Source organism: Struthio camelus, chromosome W (assembly GCF_040807025.1).
Source record: "Struthio camelus isolate bStrCam1 chromosome W, bStrCam1.hap1, whole genome shotgun sequence".
Taxonomy (NCBI): domain Eukaryota; kingdom Metazoa; phylum Chordata; class Aves; order Struthioniformes; family Struthionidae; genus Struthio; species Struthio camelus.
The window spans coordinates 32,736,812-32,757,351 of record NC_090981.1 but is presented as its reverse complement, the minus strand read 5'-3'; the positions used below and the strand labels follow the sequence as shown (position 1 = coordinate 32,757,351).

At 39.9% G+C, this 20,540-nt stretch overlaps 1 long non-coding RNA gene across 4 annotated transcripts in view; it reads left to right on the top strand.

The window, feature by feature from the left end:
- Positions 1 to 467: 467 nt before the first annotated feature.
- Positions 468 to 20,540, top strand: part of LOC104150502 (uncharacterized) — a 76,457-nt gene continuing 56,384 nt past the window's right edge. For all 4 annotated transcript variants that reach the window (XR_011137287.1, XR_011137286.1, XR_011137285.1 and 1 more), the window contains exon 1: positions 468 to 605. This is a non-coding gene — a long non-coding RNA (uncharacterized lncRNA). The remainder of the gene's footprint in view (positions 606 to 20,540) is intronic.

Here is a 20,540-nt window from a genome sequence, read left to right as displayed (position 1 = left end):
GATAGTAGGGGTATCTTGATTTCAGAATGGTCTCCCTCATAAAGACACAGAAGTCAGTCATACTGCTTTAAACATTTAAAACTACATTAGAGACATCACTTGCAAATCTGCTGAGAGAAAAGTCTTGCTCAGGCAAGGATTTGTATTAATTTGCACCAGGGGTACTCTTCATCTCTAATTTCTAGTTTGCTTATAGCGCTAAGTTTTATTGTGAGTGGGTAACAGGTCTTTGCAGTGGGAGTAACAACAAAAAATAAAGTAACAAAACAAACAGGAAAGTAGACCTTTGCATTACTTTACAAATGTGCAGTCCTTTATCTCTTTCGATTCCTTCTGAACGCTTATGCGTACATTGCTATCTAAGAATACATCTTTATCTACATTTCTGAGAAAGAGGTGCTTTGTCATATCTTCCTGTTCTAAGAAAGTTTTTTTTTTTCTTCCACAGAATTATTACTTGAGTTTTACTATGGAATGGAAAAAGATCATACTTTAAAAAATACCTATATTTCTGGTGTCTGCAGGGAGAAAAGAAAAAGAGGAGCAACTGTGTGGGTGCCACTATGGACAGAGAGAGAAGCAGGGATGATTCTGAGGCAATAAAGGTTCGTTTTATTTTCTGTCTCTTTCTGCAATAAATACTATTGTTCTGAAATTCCCCTGAGAGTGCAAAACCTATAAAAAAACTCTTTCTTGCAACTGTGAAGTTCGAAAACTTACAAAGTACAAACCTCTAGGTAAAAGTAGAGTCAGATCACTGTGTTTCTAGAGTTCATCCATATACCTAGCCAGAATACACACTGTAGTGTTAAAAACGCCGCCAGCATAAACCAGCATGGCATTGTTAGTGCTTCTTTTAACAAAACATTTAGTTTTAACCTCAGTCCTCAAGAAATGCTTTCTCAAGCTGATTGTTCTGATCCTAGTTCGGTCAAAGACAGAATCCCCATTGATTTCAACAGAGACAGATTTTCAATGCTCATATGTTTTGATTGTGTCTTTTATTTTCCTCTCTTTTATTCCCTTCTCTTTCCTAACGCCTGTGTTTATTGATCTCTGACTGCTGTGGCAAAATGAGTGATTATCGTCTATGAGATTGGTATTGAGATTTATTGGTACCCTCTAATAGTTTCCGCCACTCTGAAGATACAAGGAAGCTAAAAAAATTAGCTGGAGGTTTCTGTATGCATTGCAAGTATACCACAAACCAGGTGGTGGTTAGAAGTTTTTTCATCCTTTCAAGAGGGATTTTCATTGCAGGTTCTCTCTGGAATCTCATTGTTACTGGAGGATGATGCTGATATTCTACTTCACTTTTTTGTCAGATTGAGAGAGTCAGTTAGTCTGTTCTGTGTTGTACCTTAAGTCTTTGAGGAAGTTGCCCTATCTGGATATATTTATACAATTGTATATTATATGCAGCTTATTCTATTCTAGATTAAATGACCTATTTTATCAACAAAAATTAATTTATTCTGCAGTGATACTTTCTCCCATGCCTGTATTCAACTTTTTGTGACAAGTTTTAGAAATGCGGGAAGTTGATGAATGATAGAAATCTCTGTTAAAGAACACCTCCAGATGTGTTTTTGAATGCTCAGAGGCTTGGTATTGTTTTATCTGACTGTGTGATTTTTCTCCTTTTACCAGAGTGTAATTTGTTCATGGTACTTTGTCAACAACCTCATACAGTGAGGAGCCGATTCAGAGAAATAAGCTATGCAGAATAACCGTAGATATGCGAGTGAATGAAATTATGCACTTAGGATGGAAGCTAGTGCTAGAATCCCGTAATTCACCTTTAAAGCATTTTAAAGAGACTCTGGTGATCTTCAGAAGTACAGCCTGGAATAAAAGCTAATAGTGAAACCAGAAAACCTGAGTGGTTGATAGAAGGAGGAGCTCAAGGGCCTGACCCTTCAGTGTGGAAAGCAGTGTTCCTATGGTTGCGGTTTTGCTCAGAGGCTTTGGCCAAAATTTCTGTGATTGCCTATTAGGCCGTTGGGACACCCAAACAATGAGGAATTAGGCAGCACACAGGAGTACTTGCCCTCCTCTTGAAAGAGCACACACCTTTGCGTTATTGATATCTCGTCAGCGGTGCCTCAAAAACTGTTTATCCGTTCTTACTTGCTATGCACTCAGTAGCAATGGCACTTCCATAGTGCCTCAGATTCCCAATTAGTTTCGCATCGAAGTACTGACCAGGTTAGGGAGTGCGTATTATCTGAGAGATAAGGCTGGTTGTGTTCATTCTGGCTGCAGACAGAGATTATATTGTCTGCAGAGATGGGCCACAGAATTCACTGGCCACAAAACAGAAGAATATTCCGTCTATAGAGAAGATCCATTTGAAAGGAGGGAAAGGGGTGTTTTTTTCCTTAAACAATGAGCCTTATTCTAGTCTCCATCTGTGCTCATTGTAAACCATCTGATACTTTGCTACACTTGACTGGCGTGGCTTAAGAAATACTCTGATTGAGGACTGAAGATTTACTTGAGGGTAGGAAAGCAGCGACAGGATTGTGTGAGGAAGCTTGCACAACAGCTGCCTGTTCTCTCTTTGCAAGTGTATGCAAGTATCTATTATAATAATTACAAGTATTGGAATTCGTTAATCAAGTAGTATCTTATCAAGGTAATGATGCCTTCAAGTGCAGTTCTATTGCCCTCCCTTTTTCAGAAGGTAAAGGAGTTACAGAGAAACCAATCCCTTAGCTCATTTGTTTTATATGAGCTAGAACATGTTTAGTATCAGGCCGAATCCTGTCGTGTGCTGACAGTAACGTACTGTTTCAAAGGGGGCTGCAGGTGCAAAGATGTCGGGGGAGAAATTGCTGTTTGTTGCACAGAGTGCACTGCACGCTAAGGTGTGGGGTGCTCAGGCCTTCTCTGCACTAGCCCCAAGACTACCCGGTTGTGATTTTCTCTGTTTTTCTTTTTTGCTAAGTCCTTTCTTCTTCGTTAGCATTAGACCCCGGAGTGAAAGATAAAACTGGATCAGTGAATGTTTCAGTGACTGCTGTGGAAGGAAAGGTATTTTTCTTTTTTTGAGATGATAGCGAGGCATTTAGGGGGATTTTCTTGACAATTTGTTTTGGCTCCATGTTATATTTCTTAATTACCCACTCAATATAGGAATAGGACACGCAGCTCAGATTTTTGGTGTGTATTTCAATATAAGAAAGAAAAACAGGCCTGATAACGTTCCGAGATAATTTCTCTCCTCTTTCTGAGGTTTTCTTTTTTGCAGTGAAGTACATTTTAAGGAGTCTTAAGCTCAACTTGAGTGTTACAACATGTAAACCTCTGAATACCCTTTTATTCCAGAAGAGAAATTAAGAAGAGTCTGTCTCTTAAAATCACAAATTTTGAAAAGTAAACTAAAACCTGAAAAAGTTTGAGTCACTAAAGAGATATAAAAGGACACATCTTTAGATTCTCCACAAAGAAGAGAGTTAGGGGCTTCAAAGTTAGAGAGGGAGACTGCAACATCTGAGTTTGGCAAGTGTAAAATACACTTTTGTGTGTGTGCACATACATATACAGCACCTGCACATTTACTAGTTGTGGGTGGTAAATGAGTGCCACAATGGCACATAACTTCAGGTGCCAATCCTTTTATTAAGGGAAAAAAAAAAGAGGTTGCATTGCAGTCCATTAATTATATTACAGGAAACAGAAATTTATCTCCATGGTAAACACTAAGATATATATTTAAAGAGAGAGAGTGAGAGTATGCGAGCGTTTACACAGAAGCCTGCAAACACTGTGTTTCAAAACAGAACCGCTGATAGAAAGCCAGCTTTATGACCAAATAACAATCTGATGGGCTGCTCCTGGGGGTGAGTTTATTCACTTCACAAGTGTTTGCAGGATTGGGCTTATGCCTTGTTACAGGAACTACGCAGTCACTTTCTTTAAACAAAACATAATTGAGGGGATTAACTTTCCTTCTTTGCCTGCTGTTTGGGAAATTGAATCCATTGCATCTCACAACCTAGACACACCTAACCTTTTATTATTGCTTCTCAGTTTCATGTAGGCATTGGATTTCCACACTTGATTACTGCCAGGACTTGTTTATACAAGACAGTAGGACTGTTTCGCTGTTTTCTTCTTCTGGGTTTTTTTTTTTTTTTGGGGGGGGGGTCATTTTCACGTTGTGTAAGAAACTTTAAAAGAGATAGCAGATACCCGGTTAGGCTCTATCGTTCTATGTTATTCCTCAAACCAACTGAGTCTTTGTGGATGATAAAGTTATAAAGTATGGCAAAACCTTAGCCTTCTGCAGGGTACGCTGAATTCAGATCTTTAGGTCATTTTTCATTCTGAATGTTGTTGTAAGTAATTATTTCACCTCTGAAGTTCCCATTTCCATGTGTGGTGTGATTTCCTTGAAGGACTTCCTAGCTGAACCCTCCAGCCTAATAGGCTTCCTTGTGTAGTTTGATGCGAGTGAGCTGGGATTTCATTCACTCCATCCTGTTCCTACAGCTCCCTTGAAAGATATGCCGTTGGGCCCAGCTGGTGCCATTGCTGAGTCCTGCATACCGGAAGGAACAGCGATGTCCTGATAGTTATTTGAGAAAATAGCAGCAGTGCTGAAGTGCTTCTCGTTTTTGGTAGCCCACTTTGTCCTTGCATACAGTCATTTTTGGAAGCCTGTCAGGGAAATCTGTCACATTGGTAAATGCTTGCTACACCCCCACTCACAAACACTTCTTATTTACTGTTTTGCTAGATTTCTCTGTTACTCTGTAGCTTTGCTCTCCTTCTGTCATTATTTGTGTCAAAGATGCTGGAGCTGTTTATACCTTACCGTTTTGGCATCTGTGCTAAAGCTGCTAAAGGTGTCACTAGTGGTTCTGGATTGCCCATGAAAAACAGGCTAAAAAGCTGTTGTATTACAGCATACGTATTCCCTTACCTCTGCACAAATTGTTGGATTACAGCACTCGTAGCCCCTTACCTGAGTGGGGAACTGTGCCCTGGGAGTGTAGGTGGCTCCAGCACAGCCTGTGCAAGCTGCCTCCAGCGCCCTGCGCCCCTGCCCAGCAAGCCGTGCCTCACTGGGAGGAGGAATTAGACCTGACCCAGCTTTACTGAACTCAGGAGAAAGGCTCCTCACCCACAAAATCCACAACCAGAGCTGATTTTTGTACCATTGAAATCTGGAGACGTGCCACCGAGAGAGTTTCATTTGAGCCATTGTAAAGGTAGGGAGAAACTGCAAGGGCGAAACACCTGAGGGAGAAGAGGGCTTGATTCAGGCCCCCTAGCAGAGAGGTGAAAGCCCTTTGAACACTGAGGAGGGAAAACCTTCTTTCAATTGTCTTGCCTGCTAGCCGTTGTTTCGTGTTGCAGACACCCAGCCTGCATGTTAGCAGCTTTGTGGGATAAGCTGGAGAAGCAGCTGCTGCTATGGAATTTGCAAACAAATGGGGTATGGCTGTTAGCATGCTGCTGGCTCGTTTCCAAAAATAACGTGAGATGGGAATAAAGTTGCTTCAGGAAAGAGTTCATCGGTTTCACTGACAATGAAGCGTATCTCTTGGAAACCATTGCGTACTTTGAAACCTGCCCAGTTGCTGGCTCAAGGATACAAGGTAAAAAGCAGCAGTCTGCGGCTTTGGGAACCAAACCAAATTTTCCCTTTGTTTCTTCCCACACTGTTAGTGTGATTTTCGGAGGGCAAGCTCTTCTTACCTTCTTTAACCCTCATCTTGCCCTGCCTCCTGCTTCTTCCCTTCCTCGTTCTTTAACTCAGCTCAGCAACCTCCCATTTCCTTCTAATCTCTATCTGACAAACAGCAAGGCCAATGCTTTTCTAGACAGGCCTAGCTTCTCCTTATCAGGATCCTTTTTTTTTTCTCCCTTCTCTGTAGGAACTTACCTTGCCCCTGCTCAAAAACAAAGACCAATATTTTCATCTTTCTCATGCAATTGAACCTGCGTTCCTGTAGGCTTTTCTGCCCCCATGAAGAAGAGACTCTGTCTTGTTCATTCCTATATTTGAACAGAAGCTTCTCTCCCTTCCCCTCCAGTGAGTCATGCTGTCTAGAGCAGGGCTCTTTTCTGAAAGGACAAAAGGCAACCATCACAAGCTGCTGCAAGCGAAATTCCAGCTAAATACAATGAAAAAATTTCCCTCAGAGAGTGGTTAAGCATGGGAACAGGCTATGGAACCTGCATCCCTGGAGGACTTCAAAACTCAGCTGGACAAAGCCCTGTGCAAACCCAGTCAAACTCTGAAGCTGTCTCTGCTTTGAGTGGGAGGTTGGACCAGGTGGCCTGCAAAGAACCTGCGTTTTTCTGTGATTCTGTGAAACCGAAATGGACCATTCAGACTGGGATCCTGTGCATGAAAAGCTCCAGTCATAGAGGCAGGGAGCAGAAGCAATAGTGTGATTACTTACACAGCAAATTAGTACCCAAATTAGTGACCGTACACAAGCAACAGTCTTTCTAAATAGATACCAAGGTCTCTGTGGGAATAGAGATTCGTCAATATGCTTGAAGGAAACTTCAGTGAACTGATTTCCAGTGACAAATTTGTAAAAATAACTAGTCTATTCACAAATATTTTGTAGCCCTCCTCCACCCCCCCAAAAGGGATTAAATGAATCTCAAAAAACAGCTAGCTGAATTCTTATGGTAAAAAAAATATTCTGACAAGAGTCGATGAGACACCGGAATTGTTAGGAACTAGAGAAAGGCAGAAGCTCCAGAAGAGACTGCAGGATAAGTAGGAAAATGAGCAAAGAATAAAATCATAGTAATGTGTAACTGCTGTACGGGGAGGTCACCAGTAGGTTTCTGTCTCTGAATAATGGGAGAGCTTACCAGAAGACATTAAATAGGAAGCGAAGAAGGAGACAAAAATTTTCCCCTTCCCTCTAACCTGGCCATCAAAGAAAATAGAAAAGTGGGTGTTTCTGTGAGTGGAGTTTTGCCTGCCATGTTAAACTGTATTTCATCTGTTATATTTTATTAGTTGTGCTTTAGTTGCAGACAATGAGGCACTGTTGACCCCCTGCATAAAAATTATGTGTGATTTAGAAAACTAGTGTAGCTATAAATGGAACGCTGAGAACTGCTTCATTTGGTTTTACTGCAAAGAGGAGCTATGTGAGAAGCAAAGGCAGGAGATAAGGAAGGTGCAGAGTTTGGAAATACTCAGTCTAAAGAGACAAATGATGGAATTTGATAAATTTGTGAATGTCAGGGACTGGTAATGTTTCATAAGGAAAATAATGGTATTTTGAGTGGCGGAAGAGAGGGGGAAATAGTATTGTTTGAGGAGAAAACATGCTTTTGCATGTGTTAGTTGACGTCTTGACTTTTGGCACTTGAGGGAAGTTTTGACGTGCCCTGCAGCAGAGTCAGCACGGAGTACAGTGAGCCCAGTAGGCTCACAAAAACCAACATGGTTGTGCTGTGTAACAAGGTACACCTGCAGTTTAAGGTCCCAGAAGGCACCTGTCTCCATTTCAGGAGACAAATCAATAGGCCCAGGTGCTAGAAATTGATCTCTGTTGCCTGATTCCTACCTGACAGATTAAAATGACAGGTTTGGGAAAAGGGTGGCTTTCCTGAAGAAAATCGCCCGCTGATTTGAAGCGTGACAGAGTTGTTTTCCCTGCTGCTGTTAGCAGTGTAGAGTTGACCCATTCCTTTTCTTGAGCAGAAAATTACAGCTACTCTTAAATTTTATGCAGAGTTGATACAGCACATGTTGTGGTGGTATGCAGGGCCTGTCTGTGTTGTCTAGAGTTTGCATAAGATTCTGTGTTATTTGACCAGTTCTGTTCTTTGGTGGATGTTTACTAAGACCCTTTCTGCTGAGATGCCTTCCCAACTACAGATAAACAGTTTTGATGGAGTTTGTCAATGAGCCAATTTGTACCTCAGTGAGAAGTAGTGAATTGTAGTAGACCTCATTCCCTCTCGTCGCTCTGACTCCTCGTCCCAGGTGAGCTTATGCTTGTTACAGAACTTTTGCATGATTGTTTTGCAGTGTTTAGTAATGATGCCAAGACATCAAAAATGAATAATTCAAGAGAAAGGTAAAAATAAGAGCTGGTTGTGGGTGAAGTGGTTTGAATGGGCAACTGCATTTTGTAAATCATCAGTTTAGAAGTGACAGCGGATCCCACAGAAATATGAATTAGATTATTCAGAGAGAGCACAGAGCTAGAAGAGGCCAGAGGGCTGAGGTCTTGGAGACTTCAGTGGCCGGAAGTAAACTGCATGAACACTGCACCCATCTATTTGACTTCAATTCCTGGAAGAATTCTGGTATGAATGTTGAACCTACCTGAAAGAAGAAAAAGAGATTAGTATCTACCAACTTGGATTTGACAAGAACAGATGAGGCTGAAAGAATCTAATTTTCTTCTGTGCTATTACAGCAGAACTTCTGTATAGAGGAAAAAACAGTAAGTGTAATATATTCTGACTTACACGAGGATTTTGACATTGTCTTACATCTTTTTCATGAGCAAAATAAGCACCACAGTCTATATTAAACTACTATACTGTTTAGAAACTGTGCCTAGACCATTACTCAGTTTTCAGTGGCTCTTCAAAAGGAGAAAAATATATATTGAACTGATCCTGGTAGGGCCTCTCAAGGGTTTGGTTCTGTCTATTTTTTTTCAATAGTTGTCTCATTTTTGTTAGGATGCAGGTGCACTAGGGAGTGCACTTAATCAGTTTGCAGTTAAACTAAGCTAAGTGGGGCCGCAGGAGTCAAATTCAAAATGATCTTGAAAAATTGGTGAAATGGGCCCAAAATGTAAGAGGAAAGTTAATAAGGAAAAGTACAAAAACCCACAAACACCTTACGGTGTCTTGCTTTTTAGCTTTCTAATTTAGACTTAGACAGATGTTACAACAATTAGCCGTATGAAGAGAAATCTGGATTTGAAATGGCAAGACTAGTATACGGTCTATCACTGAGGTTAAAATCTCATGAAAACTTGTCTCAAAAGTCCGGCTCTGCAAAGCCTGACTCTTCATACATGCCTGGACTCGTTCTGCTTTTTCAAATTAATTCTATTTGAAATAGGCAGTTGAGGTTTAGGCGCAGATTAGGGGGTGACTGTCAGGCACCCGTTACTTGCCTTTTTTTTTAGTACAGAGGAAACGAACATACACCTAGCTGTATTTCTTCAATGAGACAATGGTTTTCAGTTATTGTTTTAATAAATTCTCTGTACAGTATGTGTATAAAGTACATACAAAATGTTACCTTCTGCGAAGGAAGGACTGAAACAGCGTTACTTAATCAGTTTAAAAAAAAAAAAAAAAAAAAAAAAAAAACAGCTCTCACCTTTGGCTTCTACTTCCTATGGTCAAATTTAGTACTGTCTTTCTTTGGACCCACTTATTCAAACTATTGGCCACGCAGGGCCTCTTTTCTCTCCATTTGTTCTACCCGCTGGGTTCCTGTAGGGCCGTTTCTCCCTGGAAGGGTGACCTGACTGAGTGTTAATGAAATAGCATAAGATCAATCTTCTCCTTCAGGGATTTCAGTAGAATAGCTTGTTCTAGGTTAGCTTTCTATGTCTAAAAATGATTCAAACTTAAAAAATAAAAATATAGAAGAAACTGCAGCAGCTTCCCAAAAGAGAAACTCTGTCACAATACTGAAGGCAGGTTTATGTTTTCTAGAGTTTGCAGTATTTAAAAAAAAAAAAACTGGTACAATAAATTAACCTTCTATAAGAATATATATGGTGTGTGTACTTAGTTGTTGGACATGTCTTTGTGTATGTATGTGTTTGACAGTCTTTTTCTAATATTTTTTAGACCAGAATTGTACAACAGACTACAACAATTTTGTTTCTATCGTTTTACAACACCCGAGGGTCTTTTCTATTAATAGAGATAATATGAAAATACTAGAAACAGTAGACAGAAATGATTAGCTAAATGAATCCAAAGAGCGAGCACTGAATTTGGAAACTCTTGAATCTATTTCATGTCAACTCAGGAAAAAATATCTATTGCGTACAATATAATAACATTTGTATTAATGTCTAAATTGCAGCTGAGGGCAGCAAGTCTGTTTCATAACAGTTTTTGATTTCTGTATTCTGTTTTTCGTATCTGTATCAAATTGCTTTTCAAATACTCAAAGTCCAGTGTACCAGTATGCCACAGAAGAAACCTCTTAAGAATGTTTAAATATTGTGATTGGGTAGTCATCTTTCTTCCTGCTTTGGGCCAATGGCAAGCCTATCACAGTAATATATAGCAAGCTGAACCAGTGAACTACAGGACAGTAAGGAGGAAGATGAAATGAATATTACCATACTGCATTTTAAAAATCTAGACTGTCCCCAAACTCTTGCACACAGGACTCCTTCCTACAGAACCAAAGGTAGACAGATACCAGGTATTCTGTAATGCTTGTCTCCTTCCTCAGTGTCCTCCTATTACAAGAAGAATCTTATGTGGTCACTTTCTCAGGACTGAATTGCAGAACAGTAAGTTAAGGAAACATCCAAGAGTTGAGTTTGGGGTCCTTTGAGGAACCAGCGTGTGCCGAGAGGCAGGGTAAATGAACTTGGGAGGAACATCATGCTGCTGCGGCTAGATTGCTTTCACTACTGGAGCTAATGAATGTCTAGGTGTACGTGTAAATCCTAGGCTAAGGTACTGCTGCACTGCATCTTACAAGAGTAGCTGACCTACTAGTAATTTTGAGCTTAGATGTGTATTGCTCTCTCAGCTCATGAGAGAGAACTTAGAGGAAAACTCTGCACTCTTCAGGGGTATCTTTAAAAGATACAAGATTGACATTTGAAAATATTCTAAGCAGTACTTTATCAGGTAGCTCATGGACTCAAGAACTATGTCAAGAATTAGTAAAGAAAAAGACCACATTGTCAAGTCAGGAGAGCTTTCTACAGTGCCTCTGAAAATCTTAAAGTTGATTTTTGTTTCTTACTTCAATTCCAGGATTTTAGTATTCCTGAACTTTCCTCTCACTCGAATGTTTAAAGATGTATAATCGCTCACTGATCTTGTATTTGGGACCAGTCACAACAAAGAAAAATGATATACACAATGGACCGAGTAGGAGATATTGCAGAAACTACATTTCCCAAGGAAAATCCCATAGATACCTGTGATATTTCAATTTCTAGTGTAGCTGGCAGTTGCTGTTTCAAAATTAGGATCTGTCTCATTTTTAAGTTCTAAATAGACTAGCATTCCACAGGAGTAAGAAAGGTATTGCAGCACTAGACAAGCACAAAATAAACTCCCACATCTTAATTTGCAGTCGGCGTTAAACCATACATATAATGGCAATCTGTGTTCTCTAAAGAGAAGAGAGTCAACCTTCCCCTGCCGCTCCAGAAGCAGCAAGAAACAAAAGAACCTTCATGTATGTCTTAGGGCTGAGTGCAGCTTATTTGATAGATTTTGAGGGTTTTGTGGTGATAGCTGAAGTGTATCTCTATAAATCGCTGTACTATTTGGAAGGCCACAGAAGTGCAAAGCATCCTCACTATATTCAGTGAAGGTCTTAATGCTATCTTGAAAATGACATTGTTGGCTAATATTTTGTATTTCTGAATTCTGCCCAATTGCTATTATGATAGTCCTCAGTGTTACATGTTTCTCTCTCTGTAGCGTCCTGACCCATCTCTCATTTAAGCACTCTACCTCTTTTTTGCTCCTAAGTCATTAGCAGAACTTGACGAAACTTCAGCCATGATGAAGAAATACATGCAGCTGTTCTCTGCTAACAAAGCAAGGAACACCTCAGGCTGTTTATCCTCTCCCTCTGCTTTTCTTCTTCCTCTTCTTCAAATGTCCATATATGAGTAAGAAAAATACTTAAGTCTGATCTTTCAGAAACTCCATAAGTAACCTCCAAATGCTGTTCTCTTTTTCTATACAGTTGATTGTCCTCTGCTTTTTAGTCTGCTCTATAATCATCTTTCAGTTCTTTTCTTCTTAAACTAAGCCCATTTTTCTCTGGAATATTTTATGGCACATGCCACTTGCCACATATGCTTCTCGGGTATACCTAGATGAGATCTGCCAAAGACATTGTCTAGAAAATTAACTACTTTATCATAAAAATAGAGAGGGTTGGTTTGGCACAATCAACTCTTAAAACCTGTTGTGTTTTATCTCATTTTTCACTGGTTTCACTCTTTGTGCTTTGAAGTTGGTTCTACAGTCCTGCGTATTTCTGAGTTCAAACTAATGAGCCTATAGCTGCCTTTTGCTTATCTTTGATTGCATAATCCCGTTTTGACTTCAGATATAATAAAAATACCTGCTATTGGCTTCCTTGGAATTCTGAAATAGTAATAGTCTTTATCTGATCTATTCTTTCTTCTCTACCTTTTACTGTTCTTCCTTACCTATGTGGGTATATTAAAGCCTTTTGTTTGCTTTATATCTGTATTTTCCTTTTCCATGCTCTCATTTCTGTTTCATATTTTGGCCTCGCTCCTCCATGCCTGGAAACCACATGAAAGACAAGGAGTAATTAAATCTAACAGGGAATAACTAAGCTGAAGGAGCACATCTGAGTTCTGGATATAGGTAGATAATATTCATGACTTGTATCACTGTGAAATGTAGTCAGTGGCAGGTGTGTGTTGTTCTGCATCCTAGCTTCCGTGCAAAAGTGGCTGTGCATCCTGGCTTTGGGTCTATATAGAAGCAACTAATGTCATGCTTATTCTAGCCATGTGGTTACCGTTAGGTTCAGAATCCATACAGGCCATGACCTATCTTGGTGTCGTGCTCAAGTTCAGCATCCCTGTTTTTAATGAAAAATTAAGTGAGATTTTGTTCTTTCAGTTATGTTTTGCTTCTTCTCCACCTGCATTGTATGTAGCATCTCATTTCTTCTCTCCTGGTTCTCTTTCCGTGTATGTACCGGAAGAACCTGTTGAAACCGATTTTAATATCCTTTCCATGGTTTAACCCAGCCTCATTTTTGGCAAAGTGTATTTCCCAAGGAGGAACCAAGTTATACTGATCCACATTTACATTGGAGCAGCCTCTGCGGGCATCCCAAGGGATGTTCCTGAAACAGCTGCTTTAATTAGTTATGTCTAGAATAGTGCCCAGGGGAGGGAAAGGCTGTGCACAAGCCATTCGTCTACGTGCAAGTCATATATCCTAAAATTAAGTGTCAGTCTCTGGGTTGAGCTTCGCACTTCTAGGAAGCTGTCAACTTGCTGTTAAAATGTGGATCCTGCCATTATTTAGAAACAGTTGCTCCTTGTTTGGGACCTTTCAACCATATTCCACTGGCTAATACTGCCTTTGTAAACAAGCCAAGATTTTAGTATCATTGCAGAAAGATAGAAGAAGTCTAAAAAATCCTTGTAAAAGAATAGTCTAAAGAAATCTCCAAGAACAAAATAGGGCTGTTCCAGAGCCTTATGGACTTTGGGGAAAGGGACAACAGTGATATGAGTTTTTCTCTTTGACCATCTTCTTTTTTTCTGTATCTTGCTCCTTAATACATTCTCTGCTTTTAGTGCACTGCACTAGGAATTATTAATATTTGATTCCCAACTGTATGCATTTTTCCATCAAGTTAGGCCTTCAAGCGACATAATTAAGGGACAACAGAGATGTAAGAGCCAGAGAGTATCATCAGCATATAAACCTAGAGTGCCTGAGGGAGTTATCATGGAACCAGTAAGAGAATTTCTGCTAAAATTACGATAGCGCTGAGGGATGCAGTCGGTGAGGGCCGCTTAGGATTTGCCTAAAACAGGAAGACATAATTGCCCCTGAGAAAGCTCATTATCAGGTTTTTGGGTTTTTTTCCTTTTAATATATGCGTGTAAAAAATCCCCTAAGAAAAAACTGTTATCCTCCTGGTTGTTGTTTGTTTATTTTTAATTTAACAGTAGCAATATATTGCTTATGTTACCCTTTCTCACTTACATTACGGCATTCTCTGAGGATGCCCAAACAGGGATAGGGGTCTGTTGTTCTTGGCACCTTATATTCACGTGGGAAAGAATGGCTTCTGTTCTAAAGAGCTGTGAAACCAAGATGTAGATTTCCTTTTCTGTTAGGAATCAGGTGGTTTAGACTCTTCCAAACCTTTCATTATGTTTGCAGATAAGTAAATCTGTCATGAACTAGAGTCCCTCGTAGACGGGAGTCCAGGCTGCCAAATTTAGGCACTTCACCAGAACTTTAGAGATCACGTTGTGGGAGGAGGAATGTAGTTTTCTCCGCATAGCCACCCACGTTCTGTAGAGAACAGGTTAGCACATCTGAACATCCAAAAAGAGCAATACAGGATGAGCCTTCACCTAACTCAGGTGCTTTTCTCTCTCCACGGACTGTATAAGGATCTTGATTGTCTCAAATGGCCATTTCTTCTCTTCCACTAGTAGCGTAAGGAAAGCACCTATAGCTAATGTCATTAGAATTCACCTTGCTAGCTCTTGAGCATAGACATTTAGAGGAGGAAGAGGCAGCAGTGAGGATCCTTTTGCTTAGGATCTCCATGGTTCTGCAGGAAATGGGAGATCCTGCTCTCTGTGCTTTACTAAGCTTGTGAGGGTAGCATCCACATCCAAGAGAGTTTCCTGACCACAGCAGCATGAGGCGTTTTGAATCAGAGCGTGCGTGGCTCATCTTGAAGGTGGGCAACCAAGCAGCCAGGAGTGCAAGACTCAAAAGGCCATGTGGAGATCTGTCAAGCTAGGTAGCTGGCCCTAGCTGAGAGCTTAGGGTAGGCAAGTGGGTCTGAGGAGACTTACAGCATAGTTAAGGTCTTGATGCAGAGGCAGAGAAGATAGATACATACTTCATTTGAGCTGGAACCTCTGGCCATGTATGGGTGTCCACAGTTGAGGAGCCCAGAAACTTTCAAGATAGGTAGAGTTGCGTGATCCTGGAAGGTAAGAGGAAGGAGTTGTTGTCTGGGCTTTCCTTGAGATTGAAGTAGATTTCCTTTGTTGTAGCCCAATGAAGTAATGTTTTGTGCATAGCAGGAAAAATCCTGGCTCAGGCAAAATTTAGGTTTCTTCAGTGGGGTCAGAAATTTCCTCATAATGTTATTCTAAATTTTTTTGTGGGGTGCTTGCTTTCTTGGGGCCTTCCCTGTTGCACTGTAGCTTTTTCCTCTGTGTGTTCTTCCTCATAGCACAGTGACTGTTCTGAGCAGCTCCCAAGGCCTCCTATGTCGTGTGAAGTTGCACAGTGATGTGCCATACTCTGTATCAGCATGAGTAAGGGTTGCCGTTACAGTTATCCTAAATGTCACTGAATGCACAGCCTAGGCTCACTGACCAACGATCCCATCTCTGTTTGCAAAGAAAAGACAGATCCCAGCAGGAGCTTTTCTCGAGGGCTACAGCTGGACAGGAATGCCTGTGAGACCTGCTGTAGCAAGCTCTCTTCAGTGCACACCATTTAGGTAGGCTTAGGCGATGCCTCACGGGAGAGGTGAGGACCTGACTAGGGAGGCCCGCTGGTAGCAGCGATACAGAACTCCAGTGGAGTCTGTTCATTTCAGATTTCTGTTGATTTCATGCGATGGGAAAAGATAAGGAAGAGCAGGATGAAAGTTTGTGTCATTTCCTCCAGATAACGCTAGCTTTTTATTTTTTAAACAGAAGTAGCGTTCTACATAGTGGGGGGGGGGGGGGGGGTGGAACGTGAAATACAGACTCAAAAGCTGAACCGTATATCATTTTCCATTGCCTGAGGACTTGCAGGTTACCTTTGGTTGAACTACAGCATAGTAAAGTCTGCACAGGTGTACTTTTGTCACAAGACAGCTGTGACACAATCTATTCTTAGAACGCAAAAGCAAAATGAACGTGAGGGATGCGAGTAAAGCACGCGTGTAGCCAACAGAAAGGACTGAAAGTGCTTGGCCGGTAATTGTACTGTGAAGGTTATAAAATAAAGAATATGTTGTTCCCTGGAAGTGTTTGAGGCTGGGTTATTAAACAGCAATGAAATGACTAGAACAGCAGTAAAATGCTGTTTGATTTTCTAATTATTATTGAAGAATGCCTCCTGAGCCCAACCTCTGCGGCTCCTCTTTTGAGTCAGCTGCAACTCATGCTGTTTCTCATGCATTATACATTAAACCCATATGGCAGTGTGAGGTGAAGGGTCTCTGGAGAGAAGCTCCATACTGCTCTTTTCCCTGCAGGAGGGAGAAAGGTAAGAAAAACAAGAAAAGGGGGAGCGCAAGGGAAGAGCAGAGGAAGGTACATCACCATGCTAATCGCTACCTTTAAGCTGCCTTAATTGCAGTATTTTAAAAAGAAATGGACTCTTCTAGGAAAAGACCATTATTTCCTTGCCACTTATGTCCTTTTTTTACCAGGGCTGCTTTTAAACTGTGCTCCTATTGTATCCTGTGCCAATTATAATAAGCACCTCTGTTCTGTCTGGTGCCAAGATGAGCGTTCAGATCTGAAATAGCTACTGTATGGCACTGGTCCATGGAGCAAAGGTTTTATGTTTATGTGCTATTAGGTTGGCATTTATTAGCTATTTATAAAATCATCTTTGCAAAGAAGACCGGGGTTTTGTTTTTGCTCTGATCCTTAAATGGAACAGTGGAGGCTGTAGCAGCATATTTACATACAACTGAGAGGAGTGACGGTTATATACAAAGATAGTGTAGATATATCCTGTGTGCACATTGGAATAATAGACTATGGATTATTAATGTGGATGGAGAAAAAGCAACTAAGCAAAATGCTTCGAGAGAAGAATTTAATGCCTTTTAAATCATAAGGTAATAGACAAATTTCAAATGTAGCTTCCTTGGCTAACCTCAAAAAGATAATGCATACTTTATGGGGAGGAAGAATTTAAACCTTAAAAGCAGCACCTTGCATTATTTTAAACGTACCAGTTTTAATGGTGAGACCTTTCCTACATTCATGATCAGTTTGTCTTTCAGCTTGGCTTTAACCTTCCTTTTTTTTTGGATTAGAAATGTGCTAATTGTGAAATTTTTATAGGTGTGCAAAGAATGCTTTTTTTTTCCTCAGCTTCATAGACAGATAATTTTAATGCGTCTATAAATTTGGTTGATCAGCTGTTGTTACCACCATAAATGCACATGCTCACAAAATTAAGAGATGAGTGGCATAAACCAAGTCACCTCATTTTTTTTTTTCTTCTTTCATCTTTCTTGCTTGCTTGAAATATTAATGACATTTAGGTCAATGTACTGCTAAAAGTTATCCCACCCAAATTTTAATTATTCAGATCTTTTATTATGTTCTAAGTCTGACTGTCTTACATTCTCATGTCTCCTGGGTTACAATTCTTTTTAATATGGGAAAGATGTGCATTTTTCTTAACACAAGAAAAATTCCCTGATGTTTTTTTAAAATCAGACATGGGCTGTTGAACACACCAGGGGAGGAAAGAAAGAAGCAAAGGCAGTGAATAGCTGTGAACAGATTCTCAACACATGTGAGCAGCAAGAACTGAAAGAATAGCATATATTTTGCTTCTCTCTTTAGAGATGACCAGTGCAGAGAGGCAGTGCTACAGAAAAGTTGGAACAGGGGGCTGGGAACAGTTTTGTTCCTGAATAGTTCTATTCAGCCTTTGCTCTTCAGTTGAGGCTGGACAAAAGACCTCTCGATACCTTCACTTCTTCAGATGCAAAATAGAGTAAAATATTTTCCCTTTTGGCTGAAGGAAGCAGAAGGTGTGGGAGCTTATAGAATATGGCATGCAAATACAAAGTATTACTAGTAGTGGTATTCCTTATCATTAATTTCTCACTCCCGCTCTTTTTTTTTCCTCATTTTAGCCTGGTTTTCAACTTTAGAAGGTGGAATCACAGGTTTTAGTCTTATCCTTTCTGCCATAAACTTGAATACTTATTCGTTCAGGAGACAAACAATTCATTTAAAGGCCACCAGCCCCAGCTGCCCCAGCTGTTTTGAATAAATGCTGACAGGGGCAAAATTTCCTTGCTGAGAAGAAGGCTTGGCTCTATAAATGATGATTAAGTGTGTCAGGAAAAGTAGCAAGATGGGAAGTATAATCAGTGAATTTGATATTATGGAGTTCTGGGTGGGAAATCAAAATGGGACCAATCTTTTTGTCATCCGTTCTCTTGGTAGGAGAAATCTTTCCTTTGAAAGATCAGTGGGGGCAACAGTATTATGCTTTTCATCTTTAGTGCTGGCGAAAATGAAGACTATTAGGGCCTCTCGGCAGAAAACAGCTGCCACAGCAGGGGTATAGCAAGAGAAGGCAGGCAGCCACATACTAAACAATGTAATCCCTCACATGTTTGTAGGGCCGGTCATCAAAATATGGAAAGAGGAACTCTGTGGACCTCAATAGATGGACTGTTTTATGTGAGGCAACCAGATTAATTTAAGACTATGAGCGCTGGAATTTTCAGATCTTAAATATCCATATTGTTCTCGGACACAAAAGAATTGTGAAGCTATTTAAAAAAAAAAGAAAAGAAAAAAACACTTCAGTATGTAGATTTGGAGGGAAAGAAAATATCTACTAGAGTACAGCTGCTGTTAAAAGCAGGACATTGAAACAGGCTCTATTCCTCAGTGAAAGCTTGCAGATCTATCTACAGCTTGATTTCTTTTTTTTTTTTTTAAAAAGAAAGAAAAAAACCTTGGAAACATAATTTGTCAAAATTTAACGTTGTCTAGTGGTACGTAGCAATTTCATCAATTCTGACTCCCTGCTGTTTGAAAGCAAAAGCAGGCTATGGTGATCTTGAGTAACACCTTTACTATTCCTCTTGATGAACACCACCACCTGTTTTGTAAAGGATTACTCTTAACATATGAGAGTTGTTGTAGGTCCTTTGCCTTTAGGTTACTTATACAGATGTTCTCCATGTATGCGAGTGGCACAGCATGTTTTGTGGAAGGAGGGGCAGCGGTACTCATTTTGGCAACCGCTATAGCAGTTTTGTGACTGAGTTTAATCAGGCATAACTTGATGCGCTAGAATCTCATGTATTCTGTCTCTCTGTAACAGGCAAAAACTTTAAATCCTGTTTCATTTGTTCAGCGTTAACAGTCTAAAGTCGATTGCAGTAACCTCTCTGACTCCTGCAAGTTGAATCACGGTCTGTGGAAATGGGTAGTTATTAACTGAGTGGGCATATAAGTGTCCGGTCAAACCGTTTGCATGTTCATATTGAAATTTCATGTGCGTTTTTTCCTGCGCTCTGCAGTATTTGCCCACTGCTCTGAACAATAGATTTGAATCATCTGGACTGAATTACGGTGGCTTAACTACATTTGTAAACAGCAAATAAATGACTTTTTAGGGATATTCTGAAAGTCTTCACTGTTCTAATATTGAAATTTACTCTCACTTCCTGTCATAGAGTCCTCTAATGATCAAATAAACTACATGGGGAAAAGAATGAACAAATAGCCAGTAAATACAGAACTGTTAGACCTGAAGAAAAGGGGTGGTAATATCTAATATTATAGCTGTAAAAGGAGAAGGGAGAACTTTCATAGTTCTGAATTACCTTTTTATGTGTTAGCACAGTATTTTTTTTTTTAAATGTCCCTTTGCAACCTACTGAAGCATGTTATTTCCCTTTTTTCCATGGACTACTAGAACCTTGATGCATGCTTTGAAATTCTAATGCGTATATTGCATTTCTAAAACAACAGGAGTGAAACAATTATATTCTCTGGAATGCATGAGACATAAAGTAATATGTACTTAAATTAAACTTATCTGCTGTCTCGCTATCTGAAGAAAATTCAATCAAAAATGCTTCAGAACTGCCTGAGCTTCCCTGCTCCCTCCACAACAAGAGATGACGTTTTGTTAAAGCATGAGAAGCCAGACGTTCCCATCCTTGTGCTGAATGTGGCTTTGTGTTGAGAAAATTCCCAAATTGTGGATAAATTATTCATAGTTTGCCAAAGTCACAGAATTATTCAAATATAAGTCCCTGCTAAATGCCTCTTTAATTCCTCCCTCTATTACCATTATTCAAGTGAGGAAATTCTAATCACTGAGAATGTATTCAAAATTCATGTGGGTGTCACATGCATTGCTATGGGCAGCCCATTGCAGTTCAGCATTATTTCAGGATAAGACTACATTTTAGTACCTATTAGTCAACCTTAGTAAATGGAGAACTAAAATGGAGCTTTTGCAGAGAAGCACACGACAGCCACATGAATGCAAGTAAATGCTATCATATTGACTGACAGAGCGACAAATAAATCCAAAGCTAATGGATAAAAAAACAAAAACAAGTGTTTGCCAAACTGTTTAGAGTCACATTAAAGAAGCTTATTAACTAGTTAAAATGAATTGTTTAATTAATTAATTAAACTAGATGTTTTAAAGCATCAAGCTACTGGTATATAAAGCTCGGTATAGAACCGCATTCATTTGTAAAACTTGAGACAAAGTGTTTGCAGCTGAAGTGTCCTCAGCAAAGGCTTCACTGTGAGTTGCCTAGGAAGACTAAACCTTCACAGCTCTGTTCTGTATACTGTGCTGAACTGTTCTGTTCTGTATCTATGCTA